Here is a 19,846-nt window from a genome sequence, read left to right on the forward strand (position 1 = left end):
ATGGAAAGTTATTGCAAAGAACAGCAGGATACACATGGGGGCTGTAAATACTGGTGTTGTCAGATACATGATGCCTATAAGGGTAATAGTACCTTTACATAGGACCCCCAGTGTGGTTCCTTTATATTTACCATTTTTTCTCCTGTAGGGGTGCTGGAAAGCAGGCTGGAAGAAGCGCTCTCCCCCCCACCCCAAGATGAGAAGTTAACTAGAGAAGTCTTCTCCCATATTAGGATTAGAAATAAGATATTAGAATATAGAGTTAAGATATAGAAGTAAGGTAGGATTATAAACAGAATGAAGATCTGTAAGCCCAGCTGCCCAGGTTGCAGGATTCAAGGACCAGGGCAGGGGACCCACCAGGTCAAAGCCTCTAATCTCCAGCTTGCCGGCCAAGGTCTTTGAACATGGGCTGCATCCCCATATCTCTGAGCCAGATCAGCAAACAAGGCCATGCTAATCTGCTTTCCAGGCAGAGTCCTCAGCGCAGAGATAAGCCTGGCCCAGCCAAGGTGGGTGGGAAAGGCAGCCCTAGGGAACGAACACATACCATAAGGGAGATAAGCAGTATTTAGCAGGCTCTGACATGTTTGGATGCATGTGTTAAAATTATTGGTTCTACTTGTTTGTCCTTGTATCTGATTGGTTGTATTCTAAGGTTGGAGGGCTCAGACTTTTGGCGGGCTCTGATGTTGTAACCACTCCCTCCTGGGGCTATAAATCCAGACTGTGGAGTGAGCCCTGGGTCAAAACTCGACCCCTGCCTAGCCGGGAGAGAGCTGCAGCACAATAAACCTTATTTGCATTTTACATCTCTTGTGAGTCCTTCAATATTTGGGTTGGTGGGCGATTCTCCGACCCTTCACTCCTATTGACATTAAGTGGTCATGGGGGGCAGGATCATGGAAAGCTGTATCATCATGTGATTTTCAAGAACTACCCTTCAGGTTATATTAAAATAGAGTTCTGGTCCCCACTAGCCCTGAGATACAACTGGTAGCCTCTGTATTGTATTCTGAACATCAACTCAAGACCCAGGTCACAGTCAGCTGTTTCAGTTTGACCTGTTATGATTTGGGGGAACTGTTCCCAGGGACACCTGTTTGAATCCCAGAGATTATTTCTGTAACCGCGGGTCCTTGTCCAAACTAATGATAAATATGCAATAGTCTGGACTCTTGCTGAATATTTAAATGAGTTTATTAGTACAAAGATAGAAATAAAGAATATATATGCAGCCCTATATTATTAGAATAATATAGGGGAGCGACCCGAAATGAAGTCACCAAAATACAAAATACACAACACCTTTTTTTTTTTTTTTTGGTGGTACTGGGATTTCTGGAAACTCATATACCTCTGGGTTACACTCCCAGACCTATTTTTATATTTTTTAAATTTGAAATCAAGGTATCTTAAGCCAGAAAGGCTGGCTTTGAACCAGCGCGATCCTCCTGTCTCTGCCTCCCAAGCGGGGTGGAGGGGGATTACAAATGTGTGCCACCATGCCTGGCCATACAGCTTTTATAGACATAAAATCCTCCATCTTGCTCTACTAAGTAATTCTGTGAGATAGGTCTAAATCTGCCCCTTAATTTCCCTCCTAACTGTGGGTGGTTTCTTTAAACAAGAATGATTCACCAGGACAAGAGCCATGTGGTATCTGCTCCCCTTTCACAAGGTCAATTGCCTCCTCCCACCCTCCCGGGGAATCCTTAGCTAGGTATTCTTTATTATGCAAACCTGTCTTCCTAATGTTAAAGTCCAAAATCCAACTCCACTATCCACTTGCTAATTACTTTTAGCAAGGGTACTTAACATTATAATCAAAACCTGACAGCCTGGCAGTAACCTGGCCCTTACCTCTTACAACTCTGTACTCCATTTTCTATAACCTGATTTTTTAAATATATATTAATAACCAACACTTTTTTTAATCTTTTTAGGCCACTTCCTAATACTGGCACACAGACTTAGTAAGTGCCAGGAAGGCAGCTCAATCACGCTCCATTACATATCATTCCTGGCTCCAGTTCCTACAAAGTACCTTCATGTTTTAAATGTGTCAGGGGTGCAGGTGAACCAATCATATTGTTTTTTGTGCCCTTCCCTCTCTTGTCCTCTGCTAGCTGTAGTCTCTACAAACTTCACTGGTGTCAGCCAGGCATGGTGGTGCATGCTTGTAATCCCCACATTTGGGAGGCAGAGACAGGAGGATCGCACAGGTTCAAATCCAGCTGTGCTGGCTTGAGACCCTGTTTCTTAAAAATATATATATTAAAATATGCCTGGGAGTGTAGCCCAGAAGTAGAAGGGCTTAGAGTACCACCAAAAAAACAAAACAAAACAAAAAAAAAACTTCACTGATGTGATTCAGTCCACTCCTTCTCTCTGCACAATCTGCCACAATTTCTCTCAGGTTTCTCTGTATCTCCATAGACCTAACTGCTCCAACTGCAGTAATATGCACCAGCTCATCTGCCTTCCAATCACCCTTATGGTATTGTGCAACATATGTAATGGGTTCCCCACAGAAGCCCCCCATATATTATTTCTGGTTCAACGGAAACCTATTCCAATGTCACCGCAGAAAAGAGTGCTCTATAGTAATGCTTGTAACTCCTCAGCTCACCTTGTATGACTGGAAAGAACTAACAGTTTATTCCTCTTTTATCAGGCCCAAAGGGCAGCCTTCTTGCCCATATTGGTAGGTGCAAGTTCAGAATTATCATTTGGGGACACAGGACTGGCCAGAGGGGCCTTTGGACATAGTGTCTTTCAAGCCCAGGATTTTCTAAACAAGCTCAGATTACCAGTCAATGCTACTTCAATCTCCACTGAATCCCTTCAGCAGCAGATCACCTCACTAGCAAAGGTGACCTTACAAAATCACTGAGTATTAGATTTACTGACTGCAGAAAAGAGTGGCACATACCTCTTCCTAGGGGAGGGGAGCTGCTACTTAATTAATCAGGCCAAGTTGGACAAAACCTTAATATCTGTCATAAGGTCAGTAATGACTTAAAACAAAGAGCCAGAGTAGCTGATCCATGGAGCTGGATAGGAAACCCACTCCTGACCTGGCTAATCCCCCTGGTAGGACCAATTGTTATTGTTTGTCTTCTATATATGGTCACACCCTGCTTCCTCAAGTTCATAAAAAAACATATTAATACAATATATTGGGTTTCGTTTTATCAACTCCTGCTCCATGAATATACACCATTACACACCATGGATACTCCTGAAACACCATAGAGATAGAGATTTGTTTCAGTATGAAAAAACCAATGGCAAAAGAAAAATGGAGGCAACCTGGAAAGCAGGGGGAAAATATAGTTTTAAAATTTAGAAACTTCAGGACTTCCAGGAAGATGGCGATGGAGGAAAGCGGCACTTACAAGTCCCGCTAACAATCCAACTCTACTACCTCAAAACCAGCGCCTTTCAGAGTCAGAAAACACCACAGCAAAGAAATAAAAACGGTAAATACAAGGGACAGAGAAAAAGGGCTGGAAAAACAAGTCAATGGAAAAAAAACAGCCCGAAGTGCCGCGCCCGCGCGGCGCGGAGCGGCCGGAGCAGCCGGAGCGGCCAGAGCCGCAGCGCGGATTGGGGGGAGCCGCGGAGCGGAGCGGCCTGAGCAGCCGGAGCAGCCAGAGCCATGGCGCGGAACGGCCGGAGCGGCCAGAGTGGCCAGACCCGCGGTACAGAGCAGCTGGAGTCGCGGTTCCGAGCAGCTGAGCAGAGCGGCCAGAGCAGCCGAGCGGAGCAGCCAGAACAGCCGGAGCAGTCAGAGCTGCAGCGCGGATTGGCTGGAGCGGCGGCGCGGAGTGGCCGGAGCCGCGGAGTGGAGCTGCCGGAGCAGCCGGAGCAGAGTGGCCAGAACAGCTGAGCAGAGCGGCCAGAGCAGCCGGAGCGGAGCGGCCAGAACAGCCGGAGCAGCCAGAGCCGCGTTGCGGAACGGCCGGAGCGGCCGGAGTGGCCAGACCTACGGTGCAGAGCAGCCAGAGCCGCGGTGCAGAGCGGCCGGAGCATCCGGAGCAGCCAGAACCGTGGTGCGGAGCAGCCAGAGCCGCGGCGCAGAGCGGCCGGAGCGGCGCGGCCTACATCTCCCCTAGCAACACCAGGCTCCAGAGAGGAGGGAGACTCAAAACAGAGCTCAAATCCAGAGAGGAGGTACTCTGGCCTCGCGGCCTAGGATGCAGAAGCAGCGTCTTACTGCTGGCGGCAGCAGCGAGTTCACCGGACGGCCCTAGACCAACCCACTCAACCAGCCACCAGGCGCCTGAGAGGAGGGGTGGACAGCGAGCCGAGGTGAGCAGGTGCTGAACAGCCGGGCAGCAGTCAGCAGTTTTGTTGGTGCAGGGAACATCTAAAGCTCCCAAGGGCTGGGCGCAGCACAACTGGCAAGGACTCAGAGCAGAGATCAAAACCAGAGAGGAAATACGCCGCATCACGGCCAAGGGTGTGGCAGTGGTGCCATATTGCCAGTGGCGGCAGCAGCGAATCCACCGAGTTCACTACAGCTACATCAGCGCACTCAACAACCGTGAGTCAAATTGCGGCCCCTAGGAGAGAAATCCCAGTACTGCACTCCCAGGGACTTGCGCAGATAGTCTCCCTGGGTCGGAGATTTTAGCAGTGCAGCCCAGTGGGGGAGTGGCAGTGGCAGAGATATCATACCATAGTCACAACTCCCCACTGGAGAACGCCCAACTTGGCACCCCCCATGGTCTAAGCAGCCTTGATTGACTCCCTGGGTCTGAGACTTTGTGATACAACACAGTAAAGGAGTAGTGGTGACTGAGATACCATAGACTAGAGATCCAGAGCATCTTAAGTGAACTCGTAGTGACTCAGGGAAGAACCCAGAGAAGGCACAAACTTCCAAAATCATGGGAAAGAGAAATAACAATGGAGCAGTGAATGCCAACAACACCACAACATCAGAATCTGATAACACAGAAACCCAAAGATCTCTAGAAGATCAAATTAGGAAAATAACTTTAGAAATAATAGAGGACTTTCGAAAAGAATTTAGAGAGAGTCAAAAAGAGATAAAGGATGCAATTAACGAAGTAAAGGCCTCAATTCAAAGTATAAACAACAGATTAGACCACATGGAGAATAGAATCTTGCTTCTTGAAGATGATCATTCTAAAAATGAACGCATAGTTTCTAAATTAGAAAAAAAAACCCGACAGCAGGAATCTGACATTGAAGAAATATGGGCCCATTTCAAGAGAGCTAACCTAAGAATAATTGGAATAGAGGAGGGAAAAGAAGGTGAAACCAAAGGGATCAACAATCTCTTCAAGGAAGTAATAGCAGAAAATTTTCCAAACATAGAGCAAGAGGTCGATACACAGGTCCAGGAAACTTATAGAACTCCCTTTAGACAGGATCAGAGAAGAGGATCCCCACGCCACATAATTGTCAAAATGACTAATGTGGAAGCCAAGGAGAGAATCTTAAAGGCAACAAAAACAAAAGGCCATGTGACATACAGAGCCAATCCAATTAGAATCACTCCAGACTTCCCAAACCAAGTTATGAAAGCCAGAAGGGCTTGGAGTAACATATTCCAAACTCTGAAAGAAAACAATTTCCAGCCAAAAATTTCCTACCCAGCAAAACTATCCATCAAATTAGATGGGGAAATAAGAAGCTTCCATGACAAACAGCAACTGAAGGAATTTATGTCTTCAAAACCAGCGCTAGAGAAAATACTCAAGGAGATTAACTGCAAAGAGGAAATGGGTAATTCACGCCAGAACCAAAGAAACAAGAATTCCCATCCAGTAGACAACTAAGCAAAGAAGAATAAACAGTATCTCAAACAGAAATAAGATCTTAACATTTTGGGAATTAAAAATTATCTCTCTATAATCACACTGAATGTAAACGGCCTCAACTCCCCAATAAAAAGACATAAAGTGGCAAAATGGATTAAAAGCCAGAATCCATCCATCTGCTGCTTACAAGAAACACACCTCACAAGTAAAGATAGGAACAAACTGAAGGTAAAGGGCTGGAGCAAGGTAATCCATGCTAATGGTACTCGAAGACAAGCAGGAGTAGCAACTATGATATCAGACAAGTTAGACTTCAAACCCAAACTTATTAGAAGAAACAAAGAAGGTCACATTTTACTGGTAAAAGGAATAGTCCAGCAAGAGGAAATAACAATAATCAACATCTATGCCCCAAACATAGGGCAGCTACTTTCATAAATCAAACTCTTTGTGACATGAAGCCACACATATATCCCAACACAATAATACTGGGAGACTTCAACACACCACTCACAATACTAGACCGATCTTCCAGACAAAGGGTCAGTAAAGATGTCTCAGAACTAAAGAACACCATTAACCAAATGGACCTTTTGGACACATATAGAATATTTCACCCAACTACAGCAGAATTTACATTTTTCTCAGCTGCTCATGGAACCTTCTCCAAAATAGATCACATCCTGGGACACAAAATGAGCACTAGCAAATTTAAAAAATGTTACATACTTCCCTGTGTCATTTCAGACCATAATGGAATGAAACTAGAAATCAACTATAAGAAGACCCAGAGAAACAACATAAACATGTGGAGACTGAACACCACACTTCTGAATGAAGAATGGGTCATAGAAGATGTAAGAGGTGAAATCAAGAAATTTCTAGAAACAAATGAAAATAAAGAAACAACATATCAAAACCTCTGGGACACTCTGAAGGCAGTATTAAGAGGAAAATTTATAGCACTGAGTGCTCACATAAGAAAAACAGAAAATCTTCAAATAAATAGCCTTATGACACACCTCAAAGCCCTTGAAAAGCAGGAACAATTGAACCCCAAAGCCAGCAGAAGACGGGAAATTATTAAAATTAGGGCAGAAATTAACGAAATAGAGAATAAAAAAAAATACAGAAAATCAACAAAACCAAAAGCTGGTTTCTTGAAAAAATTAACAAGATTGATAAACCACTAGCCAACCTAACTAAAAAAAAGAGAGAATCAACCCAAATTATGAAGATAAGGGATGAAAAAGGAGACATTACTACTGACAGCATAGAAATCCAGAGGATTATCAGAAACTACTTTGAAAAACTATACTCCAACAAAATGGAAAATCTGGAGGAAATCGACAACTTCCTAGATAAATACAACCTTCCTAAACTGAGTCAAGAAGATATAGAACACTTAAACCAACCAATAACAATCAAAGAGATTGAAATAGCAATAAAGAGCTTACCATCAAAGAAAAGCCCAGGACCAGATGGTTTCCCAAGTGAATTCTATAAAACCTTTATAGGAGAACTAATCCCAATACTACTCAAACTATTTCGGGAAATAGAAAAAACCGGGACTCTCCCAAATACATTCTATGAAGCCAACATCACACTAATACCCAAACCGAATAAAGACAGTTCAAGGAAGGAAAACTACAGGCCTATATCTCTGATGAACTTGGATGCAAAACTATTAAACAAAATACTAGCAACACGCATTCAAAACCACATCAAGAAAATCATTCACCATGACCAGGTAGGGTTCATCCCAGGGATGCAAGGCTGGTTCAATATACGAAAAACAATCCATGTAATTCATCATATAAACAGAATCAAAGACAAAGACCACATGATCATCTCAATAGATGCTGAAAAAGCATTTGATAAAATTCAACATCCATTTATGATAAAAACACTGCAGAGAATTGGAATAGAAGGAACATATCTCAACATTATTAAGGCAATCTACAATAAGCCCACTGCCAACATCATATTAAATGGGGAAAAACTTCAAGAATTTCCCCTAAAAACTGGAAACACTTCCACTCAGGATCTCCCACAAAAAAATAAAATACCTAGGAATAAACTTGACCAAGGAAGTAAAAGATCTCTACAAAGAAAATTATAAAACACTGAAAAAAGAAATCGAAGAAGATCTTAGAAGATGGAAAGACCTTCCATGTTCATGGATTGGCAGAATTAATATCATTAAAATGGCCATCCTCCCAAAAGTGATCTACAGATTTAATGCAATGCCCATTAAACTACCAAGATCATTCCTCACAGACATAGAAAAATCAGTCCTTAAATTTATCTGGAATAACAAAAAGCCCAGAATAGCCAAGGTAGTTCTCAGCAACAAAAACCACGCAGGAGGAATCACAATACCTGACTTTAAACTATACTACAAAGCCATTGTAATAAAAACAGCATGGCACTGGCAAAAGAACAGATATATAGACCAAAGGAGCAGAATAGAAGACCCAGAAACAAGTCCACACACTTTCAGCCAATTGATTTTTGACAAAGGGGCCAAAAACATACACTGGAAAAAAGATAGCCTCTTCAACAAATGGTGTTGGCAAAACTGGTTAACCATATGCAGAAAATTGGATGTTAATCCCACTTTTTCACCCTGTACAAAAGTCAACTCACGATGGATCAAAGACTTGGAAATTAAACCAGAGACCTTGAAGCTTCTTGAAGAGGGCATAGGTCCAACACTACAACACATAGGCACAGACAAACATTTCCTCAACAAGACCCCAAAGGCACAACAAATTAAAAGGAGAATCAATACATGGGATTGCATGAAACTGAAGAGCTTCTGTTCAGCAAAGGAAACTATCAAGAACCTCAATCGAGAGCCAACAGAATGGGAGAAGATTTTTGCCACCTACACCACTGATAGAGGACTAATATCTAGAATATACAGAGAACTCAATAAACTCAACACTAAGAAAACAAAGCATCCAATAACAAAATGGGCAAATGAACTAAATAGACACTTCACAAAAGAAGAAATTCAAATGGCCAATAAATGCATGAAAAAATGCTCAACATCACTGGCAATCAGAGAGATGCAAATCAAAACTACCCTGAGATTTCACCTAACTCCAACTAGAATGGCCATCATTCAAAACACAAACAACAACAGATGCTGGCGAGGATGTGGAGAAGTGGGAACTCTAAAACATTGTTGGTGGGATTGCAAATTAGTGCAACCACTTTGGAAAACAGTATGGAGAATCCTCAGAAGAATGGGAACAAATCTTCCATTTGATCCAGCTATACCACTGTTGGGTATCTACCCAAAAGAAAAGAAACCAAACTACCAAACTAATGCATGTGTATCTATGTTCATAGCTGCACAATTCACCAAAGCCAAACTATGGAACTAGCCAAGATGTCCATCAACAGATGAATGGATTACAAAACTGTGGGATATGTACACAATGGAATTTTACTCAGGCATCAAAAAAAACTCAATTACATCATTTTCAGGGAAATGGATGGAACTGGAGGACATTATGCTAAGTGAGATTAGTCAGGCACAAAAAATAAGAAATCAGATGCTTTCCCTAATATGTGAGAGTTAGGGAGAAATGGGTCATAGGAGGAACTCTTGGAAGAGGATCAGTAACTTTTAACCCTGTTTAAATTGTCTTTGGATATACAATATTTTTTTTTTTTATTTTTTAGGGAGTTTATTTACTCTTTTGTTGCCTGTGCCATTGAAATCATATCCAAGAAATCACTTCCAATCTCAATGTTGTGAGGTTTTATGACCCAGATTTTCTTCTAAAACTTATAGTATTAAGATTTATATTTAGGTCTTTTATCTATTTTGAGTTAATATTTATATATGTGTTAGGTAAGGGTCCAATTTTATTCTTTTTCATTTATTATTATTTTTCAACAATATTTAGTTAATAGACTAGTATTTCCTCCACCAAAAGTTCATGGAAACCTTGTCAAAAATAACTTGACAATGTATGGAAGAATTTATCTCTAGGCTTTTATTTAGCTCCAATGGTTTATATATATCTGCCTTTAGAACAGTACTACACTGCTTCAATTATTGTAGCTTTATATGGTTTGAAATCAGAAAACATACATCTTCTAGCTTTGTTCTTCTTTGAGACTGTTTTGGGTATCTAGAGTCCATATTCCATACCAGGATAGATTTTTTCTGAAAAATAAATAAATAAATGTATGATAGTTTCACCTAAAAAAAAAAAAGAAAAAAATATTCTCTGGTAAGAAAGAAAGCAAAAAGAAATATTGAAATGTTATCTTTAAGTCATCAAAAGTTTGGTACCAGACAAATGAAACTGTTATGTGAGATTATCAATCTTAATATTGTATAAATTGCTATAATACTAGATGTCAACCAGTAAGCCAAGCGTGGGAAGGAGGGATGGGGAGGGAATGGGGTGGGGATCGTGGTAGGGGCTAACTGGGCGAGATGTGCATGTATATCTACAAAAGTATTTTCTTTATACCACTATGATGTATGAATACATTGCACCAATAAAAAATAAATTAAAAAAAATTTAGAAACTTCATTACCATACCCTGCAAGGTCTATTTTTTCATTAAAAAAACAAAACAAAACAACAACAACAACAACAACAACTTAATAGGCTACACTTTTATCATAATAGCCCATGACACCCATCCCTTCTTAGGCAATAATACTCAATAGGACAATACTTTTAAAATCATGATGGCCTAGCTCCCCACCTAAAATTTCAGTAATTTGTTCTAATACTAAGGAATTTATTCAAAGAGTATGACATTGGGTGGAGCCTAGGCCTCACTCAACACCTGACTAGAACAGCAGGACCTTACATACCTTGCATACCAGATAAGCTAACTGCAAATTTCTGCTTTTGTAAACCTGCTTTTTAATAGACGGCTCACCCCCTTTTGGTTTTCTCCCTTATATACCCCTACCCCCAGCCAGTCTGTGTTCCCCTTTCAGTCAGATTTCTAGACAGAGGGTACCGCCTCGGGCCAGCTAATAAAGGCATCAATTGGCACATCCTCTAGGACTCTCGAGTCTCTCTTTTTTCACTAAACCTACACACAGCATGACCATATTTTTTTCTGTTTCAAATGCTTCTTATCTTATATATGATAAAGACCAAGTTTTTAGACATTTTAATTATGTCTACTTCAGGGATAACAAATGGCAATCTGCAGAGTAGAAAAGACATTTGTCTAGTGACAAGTCGGATCCCTCTCTCCTTCCCCGCAGGAGGTGGATCCCTGAAGGAGGAGGAGACTCTTCTAGGTAGGCAGGGAATATTGTGAGGCAGGTGATATCGTGAGAGGAGAGGTACTCCTACATTTAGTCCCACCCCCAAAAGTACTGACTTAAAAGGACTACTTCCGCCGTGAATCCAGATGACTCCAACAGCTGATTAGGACTGATCCCTTTCCAGGGCCGGTGGACCCATCCCGAAAGGGCGCTGAGTAAAACAGATCACTGGTTGATTGTCTCCTTCGTAGTTTTTGCATTTTTTTGAAAACTTCCATCTAGTAGATAAATGGAGGAAATGGAATTCTAACCATTTCAGGATTTTCCATATATCCAAAATTGCCCAAATCCTGAAAAACACTAATAAAATATACTTAATATAGTATACGACACTAAATATTTCATAAGACTTTGGAAAACCAGTCATGATTTTTTTTTCATTTAACATGTACTTAAAATATAGTGCGGGTCAATGAAAAAGATTTGGTTTCATCACCCCATTACCAGAATAGTAAATGATATACCAAATACTATTACCAGAAACATAAATGTTACTATAATAAATTCCATAATGCTCCTGCATTTTATGTCAGATACTTCAAATTCAAAGTCCCAGAATTCAACATCCTTATGGCTGAGCTTAGATCATATGTTGTGTCAGTAATAAAAGATCTTATATAACCTTTTTAACCTTTCACACAGTGATTTTTTTAATATGCCAATTAAAGCCTTTATTACCTGGCCAGTAGTGGTACCTTCAGTCCAGAAATATGACTAGAGGCGCACACTGAATTGCGGGGGTACGGGTTTATAAGAGAGAAAATCACAAGGGAGTGAACCATACATTATGCTAAAATAAGCAAGTGGGTTTACAGAAGCAGAAACTTGCTGTTAGCTTATCTGGTATGCAAGGTAGTACTGTTCTGGCCAGGTACTGGGTGAGACCTGGGCTCCAACCAAGGTTAGACTTTTGGGAGGAATTCTTTAGTTTACCACAAATCACAGGAATTTCAGATGGGCAGGGAGATAGGCCATCATGATTTTAAAAGTATGAGCCTCTTGAGTACTATTGCCTGAGAAGGGACAGGCAAGGTGGACTATTGTGATTAAAAGTGTGGCCTATTAATGTACCAGTATTGGGAATGGCCTAGGAAGATTTGAGAAAGCTATGATTATTATATTTCAAAAATCTGTGTAAGGACTTGGTTGCTGCCTAAAAGCAGGCAGCTATTCCAATGTAAATTGACTTAGATAAAAGTAATTAACATGTCAATAGGAGAGGGGAGCTAGGGCTTCCTCTTTCTAAAAGACAGATCTACACAATTTAGCAAGAAAGGTAGGAGGGGTAGACCTTCATGAAAGGAAACACCTTGCCACACTTTGCTGGGGGAGGAACCTTACAGGGATATTTACTACATCAGAATTATGTAAACAAGATGGAGGTCATGTCTGGTCCACCTGCTGTATCTTGGGTGGGGTATTCATTTGAACCACACCCCCCATGCCGTTCCGGCATGGGGCTATAAGTATCTTCTGTATTACTATCTTTTTAATAAACTTCTTTAAATCTTCAGCAAGAGTCTGGGCTAATGTGTATTTATACTTATATCCTCTTAGCAAGATGTGACAGATAAGGTATTCACACAATATATTGTGTGATGAAATTTCTATTGAATATCTAATTGGAAAACAATATGACATTTCCTTTTTGTTCTTAGAAATATGTTATTTATTCATAAAATATTGAGTTTGAGAAATTAACCGTAGCATTATACAAAGATCCATATAAACTTACATTTCTCTCCTTACATGATCAATTTTACTATCAATTGAGTATAGACTGCTTTTGCATTTATCTTCTGATTTGTCTAATAATTATAAACTCTCTTCTTCTATCAATTTTCTTCTCATTACCATTATAGCTGGAAAACAATCTAAACAAAAAAAAACAGCCTACAAATATATTGTGTCTGACTTCACAAAATAAGAAATTAAAATGGCCAATAAATGCATTAAAAATCCTCAACATCATTAACAAACAGAGAGATGCAAATCAAAACTACCCTGAGAGCCTGGCATGGTGGTGCATGCTTATAATCCAGCATTTTGGAGGCTGAGACAGGAGGATTACACAGGATTGAAGCCAACCTCAGGTACTTAGTGAGGTTCTTAGAAACTTAGTGAGACCCTGTTTCCAAATAAAGTATAAAATAGGTCTTAGAAGATAGCCCTGGAGGTAGAAAGCCCCTGAGTTCCACCCCCAGTACCACAGACACACAAACAAACAAACAAACAAAAAGCCCTGAAATTTTACTTAACTCCAGTTAGCATGTCTTAATTGTTATAAACATAAATAATAACAAATTCTGGCAAGGATGTGAAACAGTAAGAACTCTAATACATCATTGATAGGATTACAAATTAGTGCAACCAGTTTGGAAAACAATATGGAGGATTCTCAAAAGAATGCAAATGAACTTACCATTATTTGTCCAGCAACACCACTTCTGGGTATCTACCCAAAAGAAAGGAAACCAAACTACCAAACTAATGTATGTGTATATATGTTCATAGCTGCACAATTCACCATAGCCAAACTACAGACCCAGCTAAGATATCCACCAACATAAGAATCGATTACAAAACTGTGGGATATTTACACAATGGAATTTTACTCAGTCATATAGAACACAGTTACATTTAGAAGGAAGTAAATGGAACTGGAGAACATTATGCTAAGGAGATTAGCCAATCACAAAAACCAAGAAATTAGATGCTCTCCCTAATATGCAGATGCTAGGAAGAAAATGGGGCATAGGTGGAAATCTAGACAAAACAGAAAAAAGCATAGATTAACAAATAAGGCACCCTTAATAAGAGGGATGGAAGGGGGAGGAAAAAAATTTTAATGTACATGATGTATGTTTATAAACATATCAAAGTTAATCAAAACACGAGAAGGAGGAGGAGAAAGGGAATGAGTGGAATTGGGGAAGGGCTAATTGAGTGATGTATGGATATATTCTTAATCATTTTGTACTCCATTAAAATGTATAAGCACAATGTATCATTAAAATTTTTTTAAATATTAAAAATATTGTTTTGTCTTTTATACCTTATTGAAAGATCATTACATATTTTTTACAGTTTGTTAAAAATTTTGAAAGTTAAAAATTATTTTACTTTTTCATAATTTTCTTCACAATTTTATAGTTGTCATATTTTATACTATTTTTATTATTTAAAAATATCTGGAGGACTGGTGGTGCAGCTCAGAAGCAGGGCTCTTACCTAGCATGTGTAAGGCTTGGTTTCAAGCCCTGGAACTGCAAAAAATAGTTTCAGTTTGTTAACTAGTACTCATGAGTAATGATAAAATAATTTCTGAAATATTAAAACAAAACTTTCAAGACTGTGAAAAAAAATTAAGCTAACCTAAGATTCCAAAATCATGTATCTGATTTATTTAATATATCAAGATTAAATTAGTTTTATTTCTTTTAGGAACATTAAGTTTATTCTTTGGAAGATCTAGAAGAATTCAAGAAAGTCATGTAATATCAATCTTTATACATACATAAAAGTATTAAAATATGAAACTACAAAAATTAGTTAGAAGTAATGGACCATAATCATATACTATGTGGTAAATGGAATGTTAAAATTGAGTTGGGGGTTGCAAAGGAGTTAAACACCAGCCAAGTTATTAAAGGCCTCTTTCATTAAAACCGGTACCTTTGGGCAAGGTCTGTGGACCATGAGGGAAGGGACTGATCATCGAACAGCAGAGTCATGTGGTCAGCAGTGTCATGCGGCAGAGAGAAAGTGAGGGCATTTATGTAGCCGAGTCTTGGGGTGGGGATAGCAGCATGGAAATGCCAGTCCTCTTGAAACATGTCTGGTAGAATCTGCCGTCTTCCTCGTGAAGTCTGGAGTTTTGCAATACTTGGAGTCTCACAACATCTCCACTTCTGGGTTCCAGGGGATCTGACTTCTGTCCCAGCTGCAGGATTCTATGGGGAAGGAAGGCACCCAACCTATTAGTAAGCTCCAGAGAAGAAAATTGATATTATGTAAATAAGTACTTAAATAAGATAACAAAAACAATGAAAGAGAATAAGGCAATGCTGCAATTTTTATGGTTAAATTAAAAAGTTTAATAATTTAGTCATGGAGTACCTGGCATGGTGATACATGCCTGTAATCTCCATGCTTGGGAGGTGGAGACAGGAGGATTACACAGGTTTGAAGCCAGCCTCACTGGCTTAAGAGATCCTGTTTCCAAATAAAATATAAAATAGGTTTGGAAGTGTAGACCAGAGGTAGAAGGGTTCTTTCCCCAGTACTGCCCCCCCAAAAAAAAATGTGGTCATGGAAATTTCCTTGAAGAAGTGAAATTGATGTAATCTGACAGATGAGTAGGAATTAGCCCAGGGAAAAGTAGACATAAGACAATACTAGTATATGCAAAGGCACTGAGGAAAGATAGAACATGACACACTTGAGGAAAAAGAATAAATATTTTGTGACCGTAAGTAGAAACAAAATGCTGTCATTGGCAAGAAGTGAATCTGCTGAATCAGTCCTTACTCAAATCAAATAAGAACTTGCAAGATAAATCATAAGTGTATATGTTCTACTGTGTGCTATGAGAAATCACCATGAAAGGGCACTAATCATAGACTTGATGTAATCATATTTACTTTAAGCAATTTCAGAAGTTCTATATGTCAAATGTTTAAAAAATAGAAGGTACAAAAATATATAGACACATTACAAGCACTGTCTTAAGAGCATGCTGCAACATCAAAAATTTGATTTGCATTTGTCCCAGCTCATTTAATAATATGTAAATGAATATGAATAAACATATTTCATATATTAGCCATGGTTATTTATAACCCTCAAAAACTTTCATTCAATGTTACATCTCGGTAATAATTTGTGCCATTGTCCACTTTACACTTACTTATTTTGTCAATGGCTACCTAGCATGTCATCATACCAGGGCTTTCTTACTACTGAAAAGATCAAGATAGTAAGTATTTGGGGTCTTCTTTTGGTCTAAGTGACTACAAATACTGTATTATAGTTTGAAAGTTGCCATATGAGTAATAAAACAGTATTTTTTTCATAGGTTATATATAAAATGGGGGATGATAGGACTTGACTCATGAATTACAACTTGCTAACTCTAGAATAAAATAAGGTTTTCATAAGTGTTTCTTTAATTACAAACAATATTCTTAAAATTAAATATTGGGACATATTTTAAAATTGAAGACATAAAGGCCAGGCATGTAGCATAAAGTTACAATGTGTGCTTAGTAAATGCAGGATTATAGATTTGATGTTCAGTACCAAAAATATGAAAATATACAGAAGGTTCTAAAAGAAGAATAGTTTTTCTCTTTCATCACTTTGTCATCACACTGAACATAGTCACTTTTGTTTAATTGCCCTTTTTCTAATTGTTATCATTATCTTTAAATAATATCTTATATTACTATTTTTGTAAAGTTGCAACTAAGTATGAGTTTTTAATTTTAAAATACAGATTCCAATAAAAGAAATTTCACCATTCAAATCACAAGCTTCTTAAACTTTTACAAGCCAACTGAGTGACATGAGGATTGCCAGTTTCGGGGACTTCTGTGATGATGGCGAATTAGAGAAGTAGCACATACCAGTCCTGCTGACACCAAATCTCCATTTGATATCTTAAATTGTCACTGCCTTAAAAACAGTAGTCTACAAAAGCCAGAAAATAACATAACAAGAAAAACAACATGAGAAGTACAAGATGGCAGGGAAAAAAAAAAGGTTAGAAAACAGAAGGGAGAGTAGAAAAGAAACCTGCCTGTGTTGTAAACATGGACCTCAGTGACACAATCTTTCCTTACTGCATCTGGCTCCAGAGATGAGCAGGAAAATAACCAAGGACCTGAATTAAGAGACTTTAGATTATTGAAATTGTAAGCTATCAGTTTCTCCTGCACAAACACTAGCTACAACTTACAGCAGTGGCGGCTGAGCTCATCACACCTTCCAGAGATCCAGAAAAGAACCCACCAACACCAGAAACCAAACTCACCCACCTTCTGGCTGTGGGTACTGCAATGGCACCATCTTGTCTCACTGCACCCAACTCCAGAGAGAAGCATAAAAACAACCAAGGTCCTGAAGTTAGAAGCTGCAGATCATCAGAATTGTAAGCCATCAGTTCCTTCTGTTGTAACACCAGCTACAACTTTCAGCAGTGGTTGCCAGGCTCACAACACCTTCCAGAAATTCATAGCAGTATGAATAACACCATAAGTGAAGCTGCTATCCCCACAGGAGAATGTCTAGCGCAGTATCCCCAGGGACTTGTGCAGCCACAATTAACTCCCTGGGTCTGATACTTGCTTTTCAACCTGTAGAAGGTGGGAGTAGAGTCTACTGTTGGACATAGCAGAGGATCAGACAGACTCAGGCTTTGCATCAGTGGAAAATGTGGAGAGAGGCCTATGATTAACACTAGACTCAACAAGTAGGATTTCCAGGATCACCACAGAAAATTCAATCATGCTGAATGGGGAGAAGTCAGACTGGCCCAAACCTAGCTGTCAAGAATAGAGACACTTGCCGGGCATGGTGGTGCACGTTTGTAATCCCAACATTTTGGAAGCTGAGACAGGAGGATTGCACAGGTTTGAAGACAGCCTCAGTTACTTTAATGAAGCTCTTAGCAACTTAGTGAGACCTTGTTTCCAAATAAAGTATACAAATAGGTCTGGGAGTATAGCCCGGAGGTAGAAAAGTCCCTGGGTTATACCTCCAGTACCAGTTGACATCTAGAGATTGAAATAAATATATCAAAATCAACATATGCAAACTTCTGAAATCAGGAGAAGAAAAAATAACAAGGAAGCAATGAGCTTCCACAACACTGCAATAACAGATCCTGACAACACAGAATTGCAGAAATCTCCAGAAGGTTAAATCAGAAATGTAGCTGTAGAAATAATACAAAACTTCCAAAAAGAATTTGAAGTCTGAAAGAAATAACGTATGTAAACATTGAAGAGAAGGCATCAATTCAAACCATCAATAGATGATTAAACCACATGGAGAACTGAATCTTGCTCTTAGAAAATGATCACTCCAAAAATGAATTCATAGTATATAACATAGAAAAAGCAGTTCAACAGCATGAATTGTACATTAAATAAATATGGGCCCATTTTAAAAGAGCTAATCTAAAAATAACTGTAAAAGAAGAGGTAAAAGAAGGTGAAATCAAAGAGATCAAAAATCTTTTCAAATAAGTAATATTAGAAAATTTTCCAAACATAGAGTAAGAGGTCACTAAACAGGTACAGGAAACTTATAGAACCCCCTTTAAACAAGATCAAATTAAAGGTTCACCATGTCACATAATAGTCCAACCTACTAATGTAGAAATCAAGAAGAAAAATTTACAGGCAACAAAAACAAAAGACCACATGGCATTTAGAAGCAAACTACTTAGAATTACTCTAAACTTCCCAAACTAAGTTATGAAAGCCAGAAAGCTTGGAGAGGCATATTCCAAACTCTGAAAAAAAATCTGCAGCCAAACATTTTCTACTCAGCCAAACTATCTCTCAAATGAGAATCTTCCATGACAAACAGAAATAAAAACCTATGACAAACAGAAGCTAAAGGAATTTATGTCTTTAAAATCAGTAGTAGGCCAGGTGTGGTGGTGCACACTTGTAATCCCAGCGCTTGGGAGGCTGAGACAGGAGGATCGCACAGGTTCAAATCCAGCCTCGGCTACTTAGTGAGGCTCTCTGCAATTTAATGAGACCCTGTTTCCAAATAGAGTACAAAATAGGTCTGGGAGTGTAGATCAGAAGTAGAAAAGCACCTGGGTTCCACCCCAGTACCACCAAAAATAAATAAATAAAATAAAATAAAATCAGTAGTAGAAGACATAAAAAGATTAACTGCAAAGAAGAAATAAGTAATACACACCAGAACCAGAGAAAAATGAATTTTTATCCAGCAAACAACTAAGCAAAGAAGGAGAAACACTACCTCAAACAGAAGTTAATTATCAATAGGTTACAAATTAAAAACATCTCTCCATTGTGTACATAGAATATAAAAATATGCTTTGGATAAAAAAATCTCTCATAATCACATTGAATATAAATGGCCACAACTTCCCAATGAAAATTCATAAGTTGGCAAAATGGACTAAAAATTAGAATCAATCTATCTGCTGCCTGCAAGAAACATGCCTTACAAGCAAAGATAATAACAAACTTAAGGTAAAAGGCTGTAATCCATGCAAATGGAACTCGATGACAAGCAGAAGTAGCAACTGTGATATCAAACTAGTTAGACTTCAAGCCCACGTTAATTAGAAGAGAAAAAGCAGGTCATTTTTTTTTTCTGGTAAAAGGAACAATCCAGCAAGAGAAAATGACAATAGCCAATATTTATTGCCCAAACATATGTGTAGCTTCTTTCATAAAACAAACTCTTTGCAACATCAAGTCACACATAAATCCCAGTACAATAATAATGGGAGACTTCAACATAGATAAGTACATGTCAAGGGTTCTTCTTAAGATTTTATTAAAATTGTTAATTACAGATAGGTACATAAAACATAAATGTACAGATCAATAATTTGTTATAGATGTAACACTCATTTGACCACTACTAAGTTAAAAAATTACCACTTTTCCAGCAACCTGAAAAGCACCTATGCTCCTTCTAAATTATAAAACTTTTCTTATTTCACATATGCTAT

Source organism: Muscardinus avellanarius (assembly GCF_963383645.1).
Source record: "Muscardinus avellanarius genome assembly, chromosome: X".
Taxonomy (NCBI): Eukaryota; Metazoa; Chordata; class Mammalia; order Rodentia; family Gliridae; genus Muscardinus; species Muscardinus avellanarius.